Source organism: Phyllostomus discolor, chromosome 9 (genome assembly GCF_004126475.2).
Source record: "Phyllostomus discolor isolate MPI-MPIP mPhyDis1 chromosome 9, mPhyDis1.pri.v3, whole genome shotgun sequence".
NCBI classification, from domain to species: Eukaryota; Metazoa; Chordata; class Mammalia; order Chiroptera; family Phyllostomidae; genus Phyllostomus; species Phyllostomus discolor.
This window is the reverse complement of record NC_040911.2, coordinates 76,614,735-76,628,083: the sequence shown is the minus strand read 5'-3', so window position 1 is coordinate 76,628,083 and position 13,349 is coordinate 76,614,735. Positions and strand designations below refer to the sequence as shown.

Below are 13,349 nucleotides of genomic sequence, written 5' to 3'. Positions count from 1 at the left end.
AACTGGTGTACGCTGTGCTGACATGCAGCTTCCTTCCTTCTTGGGCCACTGAGGCTCCAGTCTGCTGGAGCACTGTCTTTTGAGATTATGTATAGTTGCTTCAGGGTAGTCTACTGGAGGTGTGAGGGGCCAGGCTGTTTATTAACCAACTCTGTCACCATCGCGGGCCTCTCATGGAGCCCTTAGTCCTAGGCTCTTGTTGCTGAAAATCCCACCGAGTCTCAGTTCCTAGGGTCATGCCTCGTTGTGTGCCTGGGAACTGAGTGTGCAAGAGATGGCGAGGGGCAACGCCTGCCGGCTCAGAAGGAAATGGAAGTAGGGGCAAATGGAGCGCTTCTACACAGTGCGGTTCTGGCAAACCTTGTGTCTTGGCTCTTCTTTCCACCTGTTTGTCTAGTGCTGTAACAGTATGGCAGTGAGAAGGCTGAGAAACAAGTATCAAATACCATACCACTGGTGTGAGGTATTCTGTTTGCCCCTCCAGGTCCACGCTCCACTTTCTCCAGCCTGCTCTCGTCCCACAGGCTGGGCATTCAGTGCTTCTGGATGGAGTCAGGCGTTGGGAGGTTCTGGCAGGAGCTGGAGGGAAGCTGACCATCAGGGTATAGCCTAAGTATCCCCTAAGGGCTCTTCTTGCCACCAAGTTGATGCTTGTCTCTGTTGCTTTCTTAGAAGTGACAGTCTGTTGGAAGACCCTCTCCTATCGCTGCAGCCACCTTTTCTATCCTCTTGCCCCTTCAAGCTGAGTGCGCTCCACATTCCCTGGCTGTCTTGCTTTAACCCTGCCCACACCTGGTAAATAATCCCTCATTAAACTCTCCCGGAGGCCTCCTGTGAGTGCTCCATCTGTTTCCTGCTGGGACACTGACTGAGACACCATCTTTAAGGAATTTGCTTTCTGAACAGACTGGGATAAGATGAAATAGCTAGAGACAGTATGAAGATATAAGATAATGAAGTATAAATTGTACTTGAGCCCTAAGGATACTCAGCATGTAGGAAGCATTAACAAAGTAAGGGGCACTTATAACAGAAGACATTTTTGGAAGGGTGCCTTTGGCTATAATTGGTAATTTTTTTTTGTCTACTCTCTGGGTAGCTCTGTGTGAGTAGTGAATTAAAAAAATAGAAGCTCTGTCTTATTACGGTCATGTATGCAGTTAATTATAATGTATTTGACTCTGTGAGGTGGATAATATGTAATTCAGGGAAACACAAGGGTGAAATAAATCCATCCATCTGGAAATTTCAGAGATTTCTCCCATGTATTCTAATTTTAGATAAGTAAGTCTTTTCCTCTTAATTCTTTATATTTCTCATCCCTCTAATGGGCTATAATCCATTTTTTAGGGTTTAAAACAAAAAGCTGGTGTGAAAGGCATCTTGGGCTGCTTAGAATAAGGCACTATAGCCACAGAAAGCTCTCATTCTGCACATATTTACCGAGGGCCCCTTGTGATTGAGGCACTTTGCGAAGCACCACGGAGTTGATAATGAATGCACTGCTTCTAAGGAAATCACAATGTCATTGGGAAAGTAGAAGTTCAAACAAATAAATAGTTACAATAATTATTTTAAGAATTACAGGTGTAAACAGTATTATAAACAGCATCTAAATGAAGGTGCAGTTGTCTGTCAAGAAAAGGCAGAGAGGTTGGTGAGTGTCAGAGTGATAGGTCAGAAGGCAGAGAATGGGGATGGTCTGAGAGAAGCTGTGGGAGTTGCTGGTGGGTTGCAGAAGCACGGAGCTAGAGTGGGAGCATCCAGAATTAAGCCTGGAGCCGCACCCCTGCCTCTCTTTGTATATCTGCTTTATTATTTCCTGATCTTATTTGCTACCTGCTCTATTTCTGTTTTAGTAATTTCTTGCTTAGTAACAAAATACCCTAAAACTTATTGGCTTAAAACAACCACCACCAACATTTATCATCCCTCAGGAGGCTGTGCGCTGACTGGGCTCAGCTGGGCAGTTCTTCTGCTCTGCAAGGCGTTGGCAGGGACTGCAGTTATCTTGAGGTTCAGGTGAACTGGAATGCTCAAGACGACTCCCATGGTGGGCAGGTGATGCTGGCTGTAGTATGGGAGTTCAGCTAGGATATCAGCTGAAGCACCTCATTTCTCTTCCTGTAGCCCCTCTCCAAGATAAGCTTTCTCACAGACTGGGGACTGTGTTCAAAAGAGGGAGCATTACAAATGTGCAGAAGTGAAGTTGCCACTGTCCTCAAGGCCGGGGCTCAAAAATCCCAGATGGCCACTCCAGCTGCATTCTATTGATCAAAGCAGTCTCAAGGCCAATGTGTTTTTGTTTTTGTTTTCCACATGGCTCAATGTGGCCAACATGTCCCACAGACCCACTATTCGTGGAAAGGTTTTAGTTCAGTGTTCATCACTAATGGGCTATAACCTTTGTGTCTCCTAATGCTTCCAAGTTCAAATGCTCCTAAGAGACGCTCCTATCAGTTACTTGCTTCCCACTCATCTGCGGTTGAGAGGACCAAGTCTTGTGCTACTAAGGATTTCCTTTGAGGGGTTAAGTGGGATTGCTTGTCTGAAGAGACTGTGACTAGAGGAGGTAATGACAGATGAGATGACATTAGTACACTGAAGATCTTTTGAAGGAACTTTCAGAGTCTGCCCATTCCTCTGAGGCTAGAGATTTTTTTCCCTTTGAGTTTCTACAAAGCTCTGTTGGGCCTACTTTATGCCTTCTAACTTATTTGCCATTTCTTCCTCGTTCTCCAGCTTTGCTTTTTTTTTTTTTAAGTTATTGCAGTGTAGCACTGGCTCTGTTCAGCCTGTGTTCTGCCTTCCATGTCCCTGTGGCAAGAAGGCTCTCTTTTCTCTCACCATATGTCATTGAACTTACAACTTACTCTTCAGATCTTAGCTCAAGTATCGCTTCTGTAGGGGAGCATGGCAACCCTTTGGGTAAAGTGTCTCCCCTGTTCCATCTTCTTTTCCTTCATCACACTAATCTTCGTTCATAATTTTGTACCTGCATGGCTCCCTGATTGCTATCCACCTCCCACAGTAGTTTCTAGAAGGCAGAGAAATGTGTCAGTGTTCTTCAGGTGGCAATGGCTATGCATGGCCCATGGTAGGTGCTGGCAAGTATTTGTTTGCATGAATTAAACATTGGAGGTAGTTGCCTTGATCAGTAAGGATCAAGGGGAGAGGATTTTATCTTGAGAAGTTAAAAGTAGCCTGTTTTATGGACAACAGGGACATAATTTCTCAGGGAACCTCCCTCAAATGGTGATTTGTGAGTCAGTGAAGTCTTACCACTAAGAACATACTGGTGGAGGCTGCATGGTAATTTCTGACATGTAGCAGGAACTCCTACCTGGAGAGAGACTATGAATGACCAAGTAAAAGCCAACAATTTCTTCTACTTATTTCTTCTTCCTTATTTCTTCTTCTTTTCCCATCATGTGGCCACAGATGTACACCAAGAGGTCTCAGAGATGGTCAAACTTTGTGACTTTGGGCTAGAAGTACCCATTCCTTTCCTGTTGACTCTCCCACAAAGCCAGTGTCTTGTTTGACTGTAAGGCAAAGATCAGTTAGATTACAGTTTCGTATATGATGTGCCTGTAAGCATAATCTTCTTGAGATAACCCTAGCAATAACTTTTTGTCCAGCTCTCCTGGGTCACACTCTCTTAAAGCAAAGTTAGTGGAGGAATCGAAATGGCAGAAGAGAAACAGAAAGACAGAGTAAGAAATGACTGAGATTGTTTTATTCAAAGATCCATATCCCTTGAATTTTAGGGTTTTTCAGTTCCCCACTTTCAGAAATTAAAATTAAGATGAAAAGCAGTATGTTTCAGTTAGTTTAACTGCAATAGTTTAATTCAGTAAATATGTTTTGATATTAGTCTGAATGAAGAGAAGTTGGTGTATGACCTTGAAGTTTATATCTACCTGGAAAATAATGGCATACACCTGTGACAGGAGGTCCTAATGAAAGGTCAGATAAAAAGGGCCATAGTCATATCGAAGAGGGGTTGGAGTAGTCAAGGGTGTTTGTATAAGAGGGGACAGGATTTGAGCTGAGTCTGTGTAGGTAAGTAGATTCAGGAAAGGTGCACAGAGGGGAGAGATAGGGGCCTTTGTGGGCTGGGAAAGCACCAGGTGTGGAAGGTAAAGTGAGAGACTGCAGAGGCAGTGACTGCCTGAAGGGTAGGGATGAGAGTTTAGGGAGTGGAGGGCTATGACAAGTCATTGTGTGAGACCCTTGGAGGCCAGGGTGTAAGGACTGAATGCCTGAAAGCAGGGGGAGTCACATCATACAACCTGTGTTTCCAGGACATTATTTTGATGGCAGTTGGCAGGTGGTTTTGATGGTGAGGTTGGAGCCAGTGAGATCGCCTGGGTGATTGTCATGGTTGGCTCTTGAGGGGAGGCAGTTGAAATGAGAGGGAGATAAGTGTACAAAATAGGGTTCAGAGGAAGAATGGGTAGAGTTTTATGTCTGGATTTACAGTGGGGAAGATGGAGAAGCAAGAAACAAATGGACATTGAACCTGAGTGAATGGCATATTAGTTACATGGTCACCAAAACCAAGGTTGGGGATGGATGGTCATGCTCAGGTTGAGTGAACCAGAGGAATGAACTATCTCAGAAGCAGTGGCAGATAATTGGGGCGTCTGTTGGAAGATAAAGGCTGGAGATGTAAATTAGTACATCATCAGAATCTGTTGGATTAAATAAGCCCACTGAACACAAATTTGGAGCTTTACTGGGCATTTTAAGTAAGAAAATGAAAAAAAGAAATTCTACCTGCAAATACTGACATCCACTGCAGTAAATTCTACTTGTTCTACATTCAAAACAGATCCCAAATTTAAACGGTTTGTATTTTCATATTACCTACATCGTTGCCCCTGATCCAGTCACCATCCTTCTCCTGGATTCTGGCTGTTCTCCCTGGTTCTATCCTAGCCCACCAAGGGTGTGTCTTTAACACAGCAGCCCAAGCAATCCTTTTAATGTCAGTCAGATCATGTGTCTCTGCTTCTAGCCTAGAGTGGCTTCCCATCTTGTTCAGAGCAGAAGCTGAAGCTCTTACAAGGGCCTGTGGGGCCTGGCACCATCCCTTCCTCTTTATCTCGGACTTCATCTGTTACTGCTTGCCCCTATGCACTGCTGCTGGCCACCTTTGACATCTGCTGTTCCTCGTCACACTGGGCACTCCTCCCCCAGGGCCTCTGCATGTTTCCCCTTTGCCTGGAAAGCTCCTGTTCCCAGTGTCTGCAGGACTTGTTCTCTGACCTCCTTCAAATCTCTGCCAACTGAAGACTTCCTTTAGCTCCTGTTGAACATCGCCATCCCCCTATCTTATACTCCTGGCCCTTCCCTACTTTTGCCTTTTTTCCTTTATAGCTCTTAGTATTGTCTAGTGTCCAGACCGTTTACTAACTTAGGTGTTTTCTGGGAACCCCTCTGGGATGTAAATTCTGTGACAGCAGGGATTTCTGTCTGTGTTGTTCGCTTCCTATCCTCTGTGCCTGGAACAGTGCCAAGTACTCAGTAATTATTTATGGAGTGAATTGCATGAAAAGCTTCTTTTTGAGTGGAACTGTAACTTCCTTGAGATCAGCTGTCAGTAATATTTAACTTTATATCCAGGGATAGTCAGCAATGAGTAAATGTTGAATAAGTGCATAGAACTTGAAATAGTACATGCTCACATTTCGCATTCTTAAGTTCCAGAAATTTCCATTGGTAAATGGGACATTTATAAGTGATAGGGGGGTGGTATGGAAGAGGAGTTTTTGTTCATTTACCTGAGCTTCCACTTTGCGTTTCAGAATTTGCATAGCAGTTTGGCAGTTCTTTCATTATTACTACGATTATTAATTGAGTGCTATTTAAAAATTTAGCCCTTGAACTCTCAGCTGATGTTTTAGAAGATTGTACTATACAGGGTGTAAAAATTGTTGGGGCCAACTGTAACTGTTTATGGCCAATTACGGAATAGCACTGGCAAGAAGCATGGGGTGGATTCCGTTATGCCTTGTGGGAGTCCTGGTGGTGATGGCCTTGGGAAATAGCTGTCAGGGCTCCCTTCTGAAAAAGGGATCTTGGTGTGCTTCCCTGGTGGGTGCTTTTTACAAGTAAGTAAGCTTGAGGAATTTAGCTTTGTAGAGGTCTTAGTGAGAGAAAGGGAAGAACAAAGTAAAGAAATTACTCTTTATTTGGGAGTATTTACTTGAGAAATCCCCCTGAAGTTTGCTTTTTGTTTTATTTGGTGTCACTTATCTCTTCCCGGGGGATGCAGATGTCTTGTAAGAATGCACGCAGAAGAACAGGCTGTAGGAGGCAGAAATGAATTCTTGAAAGTTTAACAAGCTTCTGAAGGACAGAGCTGCTCCACGAATCTGGGCTGATACTACTTCTTTCGGGTTGAGACTTGGGAGAACCAACTGCAGTGTTCTCTGCTGCCACCATTGATGTGGTTTGTGGGTGACACACCCAAGTGGCCAGGTTCTTGTTTATGGTTTTAGGTGGGGCTTTTTTACGGAGTTCAGAAAGTAGGGAGGTATAGCACCTAAAAAAGAAGCAGCAGATTATGCCTTTTCCTAACTTCAGGGTTAAAACCATCCATAAAAATTGTTTCAGATTTTTCTAGCTTGTGAAAATACTGTACAGCCCTTGTTGTCAAATATAGTGTCTAAGGGATCAAAAGAAAGTTCAAATAAAATTAAAGCCTAGAGAGCAAGGCTAAACACACGCAGAGCCTAAAAGTCATCCATGTGATGTTCCCTGAGGCTACAGCATGGGTCAACTGGCAGGGTGTTTACAGCACAGCACACGGATTTTCCTAGCTTTGCCTGAAAGTGCCAGAGGTATACCGGGTGTTTGATCTGTGGTCAAAAGGCATGTGAGAAAAAATATCAGAGGCAAGGCCTTTCTGGTTTTAAAGTGTCTTATCTGGGTTTGTACTTATTCTATCTGCATTAAAGAAGACAACTCATGGGGTAACCAGGGTAGTGAACTTGGTGTCCAGGGTGAAAGCAAATGAGAAAAAAAAATTCTCCAGTGAATTTTGTGATGGGAGGCAGGAACTCTGACCCCATGGAGCTCTGAAGAAAACCCTTCCTACATTTTTGTGACTTTCTGTGATTAGCAAAAGAAAGACACTACTGTGTCCTACTTTTTTTCCTCAGTGTCTTTTATATTTTTGACAAGTGCCTTCATTTCAAAAAATGTGGGTCTATGTTAATTCTAAACTGATAATGATCACTCGTATCCAGCTGATATGATTATCAAGGCTTTATTTTTTCCTTGTGTTTTTTCTTCTACTGTTGTCTAATGTTTGTAACTATCTTTTCTAAGGGTTGGGTGGAGAGAGGGTAAGGAGAGAATATAGCACAAAAATCAGTCATGTTGTATTCAGTTGCCCATCCTGCTTGGCCATTTTCCCATCTCTCCATCCACCCACTCACCCACCCACAAACCCATCTGATATTCATTGACCATCTGCTATGAACCAGGTATTATATTGGGCTCTGAATTTGGGATGGAATAAGCTAGGATCCCTTGCCCATAAAGGAGACCAAATAATAGGCATTTTACAGTGAAAAAATGTTAAAATAGGTCACTTCTGTCACAGGAAGATCTTGCAGCCCGGTTGGGGGGATTTCAGGGAAAGTCTCCAGGACGAAGTGCTGTGACAACTCACCCATGACAGATGGAGTTAGCTGAAGAATTCTGTGTGTTTGGGCTCCTGTGTGGGGGCGATTAGAGTTTCTAGCAGACTAAACGCCATGCAGTCCAATAAAATTAAAGCCTAGAGAACAGGCTGAACACATACATATGTGAGGGTTGTTTCTGAAGTCCTCACAAATTCAGAACTCCCATCATTCAAGAATAATTCTGACAGAATATGGTGGGTATTTCCCTTAAGCCACTAAAATGGCGCCACCCTGTGGCCAATCTTTAAAGAGAGTTTAGAGTTCCCTCCACACAGCCAGCTTTGAAACTGTAGTTTTTGTAAAATGTTTTTTAAAGATTTTATTTATTTATTTATTTATTTATTTATTTATTTATTTATTTATTTATTTTTAGAGAGAGGATAAAGGACAGAGAAAGAGAGGGAGAGGAACATCAATGTGTGGTTGCTTTTCGCACACCCTCTACTGGGGACCTGGCCTGCAGTGACTGGGAATCAAACCAGCCACCCTTTGGTTTGCAGGCCGGCACCCAGTCCATTGAGGTACACCAACCAGGGCATAGTTTTTGTAGAATTTTAACATGGATTAAAATTAATGTGAAATCATATTAATGCTTTCATATTACATTATTTCAAAGCTACATAATTCAACTTTACCTGAAAGATGACTGAACACTGGAGAGTTTAGAGCACTAGCTCATGGCCCATTTGATGGAACTGGCTGTGCATCAGCATGGGTAGCATTATACCTGTGATGGGTATAAAAAGTGGTAGGAGAGGAAACAGATAAGCATTCAGGGCCCTGATGATCAACAGCTTGTGAACCATCATGAGAAGATGGCACTGTGGGAGCCTGTGAAGAATGTTAAGGGGGCAGTGGCAAAGTCAGCATTAGGTTTTGTTAAAGTTTTAAGACCTGAGAAAGATGAAATTAGACTAAGGCTATGTATAGCTTTCAGATACTTGTGGGACATTTCCCTTCATTTCTAGTTAGGCCTTGGTTCTAAATAATACGAGCTTTTGTGATTTCAGAATACTTTTAAGGTTTTTGTTTTGTTTATTTTTGAAGGGCCCATGAACTATCTTGGAAGATACCATGAGATACATGGCCTAACTAGCAAGAGGTTTGGATAGAGGCTTCACCAAACTTGGGATCTAAGGCTAAGGCTGGAGGGGAGTTTGATTAGTGTGAATCATGCTTGGGAGTCTTTGGTAAAAGAAGTTGGGGAAAACATGAGTTAGATGAAGTTAAATAGATTTCTTTACTGTGGGACTTCTTAGAGCCTTAAAAAGCAATAAAGTGTGTTGTGGACTTCCAAGATAAATTTAAGACATGTAGCGTGTCGCAGACTTGTTTCATCACTAAGGGATTTTTGTTCTGGAAAGAGTTGTTATAGTCTGGCTCAGGGCTAGGTTCCAAGGGATGTGTACCACTTATCTATTGCCACAGTAATGCTGTGTAACAAGCATCCACAAAACCTCAGTGACTATAATTTTAAAAACTTATTTAACTTACAAGTTTGGGCGTGTTCCGCTGATCTTGATCTGGGTTTGGCTGATTTCAGTTGATCTCACTGACGGGTCTGTGGTCAGAGCTGTGACTTGGGAAGACAGCTCCTCTGATCTTGGTTGGGTTTACTCACATGCCTGGGGGCTCAGCTAGCTGTTGGCTTTAGCTAGGAAGACTGGGGTGACTGGTCTCTGCTATACATGTCTCTCATTCTCAAGTGTGCTAGTTTAGCATTTCTGCTGGCCATGACAAAGGAGCAAGAATGAGGGTAAACCCCATGGTACAAGAACTTTAAAAGTGTTCGCTTGTGTCGTGTTGGTAATATATCATTGGCTAAAGGAAGTCGCATGGCCAGTCCCAGAGTTGTAGGGCACTATGAGATTGCATGGCAGAGGGTATAGACCCAGGGAAGGAGAAGAATAGGTCTCAGCCAGACTACCTTGGAACCCAAGTTGAAAATTGCTGGGTGAGATCACAATCAACTCAGTAGGAATGAGGTCAAACTTTTCTTTGTACAATGGCCACAGACTGTACATTTAATTCTGATAAGCAGTCTCTCAAATAGATGTCTGGGGATGTTGAGTGAGAGAGAGTTCATCTGGTTCTGAACAGGACTTATCTTTCTATAGGATTATTTCAGGGCTGAAAGGATTGTGGACATCTGTTGGAAATGAGTAAACAGAGGCCCAGAGAGGTTAATTGGCCAGTCTAAATCCACACAGCTAGCAAGAAACAAAGCTAATCCTTGAATTCAAGCCATCTGGATTTTAATTACTTCAAAGAAGCTTTGTTGAGGTGGGGGCACAGAAAAGCCTGACATACATTCACAATCTTTGTATGTGAACGAAACACATTCCTTCTGGTGCAACTATAGTGTTAGTAACTTTGAAAAGGTTGTTAGATGTCTTTGGAAGGGCAAAACATTGAGTGGTTGCCGAATATGCTGACTGGAGATTCTTTTTTCCCCTTTTTTGTGAGGAAGAGTTGGGGATGGGGTTGAAGCAGGAAGTGCCCTCAGTTGGGTAAATTGAGTGATTCCGCTCATCAGAGCCTTTGTTATGTACCTATGGACATTAGAAAAGGAAAGCAAAATAATGGAAGGCATCTCGAATTTACATGTCATCCTTGCACAGGGGCCAGGCTAATCTTTGTGTTTTTCCAGTTTTAGTATGTGTGCTGCAGAAGCCAGCACTGATTGGAGATTCCTGGTAATACATTTTTGTTTTTTGAGTTTTTCTTTCATCTGTCCCCTCCCTACCTACCTCCAAGAATTTTTGCTACAAGGGCTTCTGAGAAGAGGGCAAGAATTTGTGTTCTGGCTCCTACTTTGTCAAACAGCAGGTGAAATTGTGACGGCAGATCTGGCCTTCCAGAATCACAGCTACATTAACACCTTATTTAGACAACATTGATGGGGAACAATTTATTCTACGTGAGTAAAATTTTGATTATAAAATTCTACTAAACTCTATCAGATAAACTCATTACTTTTATGGTGGGGATATTTCTAGAACACATCTCTAGAAAGGAGAAAGATATGTTCTCTAGAACATATCTCCCTGGTTAACTAAACAGAGAATAGTGAAAACTTCTTAGCCTCGTCTTTGTAGACATCAGTTATTGAATTGAGCCGTACTACAGCAATGTGCCTTGTGAAGAACCATGTAAGTAAAAGGCATTGTTATTGTTGTTATTGTTTGTTTAGGGACTGCTGGAGTGTGTAGGACTACTTGACATTAAACTAAGTTTTGACAAATCTGCCTTTTTAATCTTGTTTTTTATTTTTGGAGTGTTTCTGTATTGTCAGTTGAGCAGCTGCATCTTTGTGGTGCTCATTTGCAGACTTGTTCTTAGATCTGTGTTGTAGGGAACTATATTTCCCAGGCTTCCTTGCCTTTTGGTGACCCAGGGGAGACCCAAGGGCATCTCTCCGTGCCTCTCCCTGCTTTTTTGGCATCTTTAGGAGCAGCTGTGTGTTTCTTCCACAGCTTCTGCTCCCACGTGACTTCTCCTTTCTCCATAGCAGCCTGTGCCGTTGTTCTACTCTTGTTTCTTGGCCCCGGTCTCTTGCTCTGATAACATCACTTTCTTCCCTTATCCCTCCTGCCTAGGCAGACTAGCTTTCCAAGGTTGCTAGTCTGTGGGCTGCCTCCCTGTTCCCTCTGTGGCCGCTCAGCCATCCATCACTCAGTAACTAGTCCCTTGGTTTGAAAGATTTAGAGTAACTTCTGTTTGCTGATTATCTTTGATAACAAATCTTTTTCTCCCTCCAATTTGTTTTTTGCAGTCTACTGTGAGGACAATAGCCAGGTAACTCTGTTTATTTTATTGGACATAAAAATGCAAACTTGACTGAGCAGTAGTAGAGCAGAGTGATTTAGAGTTTGAGCTCTGGCATCAGAATGCCTGGGTCCTGGTCCTAGTCACTCCGCTCATTGGCTGTGTGGCTTTGGGCAAGTTTCTTTTTTTTCCTTTTAATTATATTTTATTGATTATGCTATTACAGTTGTCCCTGTTTTTTCCCCTTTGCTTCCCTCCACCCAGCACCCCTACTCCCTCAGGTAATCCCCACACCATTGTTCATGTCAGTAGGTCATGCATATAAGTTCTTTGGCTACTCCATTTCCTATACTGTATTTTACAGCCCCATGACTATTCTGTAACTACCTATTGGCACTTCTTATTCCCCTCACCTCTTCACCCATTTCCCCATATCCCTCTCTTATCAGGCACCCATTAAAAAAATACTCTCTGTATTAATGATTCTGTCTCTGCACTTCTTGTTTGCTTAGTTTGTTTTTTAGATTCAATTGTTGATAGATTTGTGTTTTTTGCCATTTCATTGTTCATATTTTCATCTTCTTTTTCTTAAATAAGTTTCTTTAACATTTCATATAATAATGGTTTGGTCATGATGAACTCCTTTAGTTCCTTCTTGCCTAGGAAGCTCTTTATCTACCCTTTGATTCTAAATGATATCTTTGCTGGGTAGAGCAATCTTGGCTATAAATCCCTGCTTTTCATGGCTTTGAATATTTCTTGCCAATTCCTTCTAGCCTGCAAAGTTTCTTTTAAGAAATCAGTTGACAGTCTAATGGGAACTCCCCTGTAGGTAACTATCTGCTTTTCTGTTGCTGCTTTTAAGAGTTTATCTTTAACCTTTGACATTTTAGTTATGATGTGTCTTGGCATGGGTCTGTTTGCATCCATCTTGTTTGGGACTCTCTGTGCTTCCTAGACTTGCATCTCTATTTCCTTCACCAAATTAGGGAAGTTTTCTTTCACTATTTTTTCAGATAGATTTCCAATTTCTTGTTCTTTCTCCTCTTCTTCTGGCACCCCTATGATGTGAATGTTGGAATGCTTGAAGTTGTCCCAGAGGCTGCTTACACTATCTTCATGTTTTTTGGATTGTTTTTCCTTCTTGTTGTTCTGGTTGGTTGTTTTTTGCTTCCTTATGTTTCAGACCATTGATTTGATTCTTGGCTTCATCTACTCTACTGTTGATTCCCTGTAAGTTGTTCTTTGTTTCACTTAGTGTATCCTTTGTTTCTGATTGTATCTTTTTTATGCTGTTGAGGTCCTCACTAAGTTCCTTGAGCATCCTGATAACCAGTGTTTTGAATTCTGCATTTGATAGATTGCTTATCTCCATTTTGTTTAATTATTTTTTTGGAGTTTTGGTCTGTTCTTCCATTTCGGCCATGTTTCTTTATCTACTCATTTTGGCAGCCTCCCTGTATTTCTTTCCATGTATTAGGTAGAACTGCTGTGACTCCCTGTCTTGGTAGTGTGGCTTGATTTAGTAGGTGTCCTATAGGATTCAGTGAACAGCCTTCCCTATCTTTCAAGCTGAGTACTTGAGCTGTGCCTTCCATATGGGCTGAGTACACCTTCCTCTTGTAGTTGAGCCTTGATTACCGCTGGCAGGTCAATGGGAGGGATTTATCCAGGCCAGCCAGCTGCAAGGTCTGCCTGTGACCACAGACCACCAGTGTTCCCTCTCTATAGAGGATCAGCTGTGCAGCAGCAGGGTGGTAGTGCTCCTACGTGATATGTAGCTGTCTTCTTGGTTTGCAGGCTCTGGGGTTTGCTGAGTCTCACAGAACCAGTGTTCTGCCCAGGGCCACCTTCCAGGAGCTGTAAAGCAATCTGAGGTGG

At 42.6% G+C, this 13,349-nt stretch overlaps 1 protein-coding gene, 1 long non-coding RNA gene and 1 other non-coding gene across 8 annotated transcripts in view; 1 reads left to right on the top strand and 2 right to left on the bottom strand.

Annotated features, from left to right (window-relative positions):
• Positions 1–13,349, top strand: part of PLCB4 (phospholipase C beta 4) — a 394,279-nt gene that overhangs the window by 70,994 nt on the left and 309,936 nt on the right. The window lies entirely within an intron of this gene.
• Positions 10,154–11,665, bottom strand: LOC118496877. The gene is made up of 2 exons (XR_004899439.1): positions 10,740–11,665; positions 10,154–10,706 (listed from the first exon to the last, which is right to left on the bottom strand). It is a non-coding gene; the product is annotated as an uncharacterized LOC118496877 (long non-coding RNA).
• On the bottom strand, positions 10,277–10,380 carry LOC114507120. Its single transcript, XR_003685398.1, has one exon. It is a non-coding gene; the product is annotated as a U6 spliceosomal RNA (small nuclear RNA).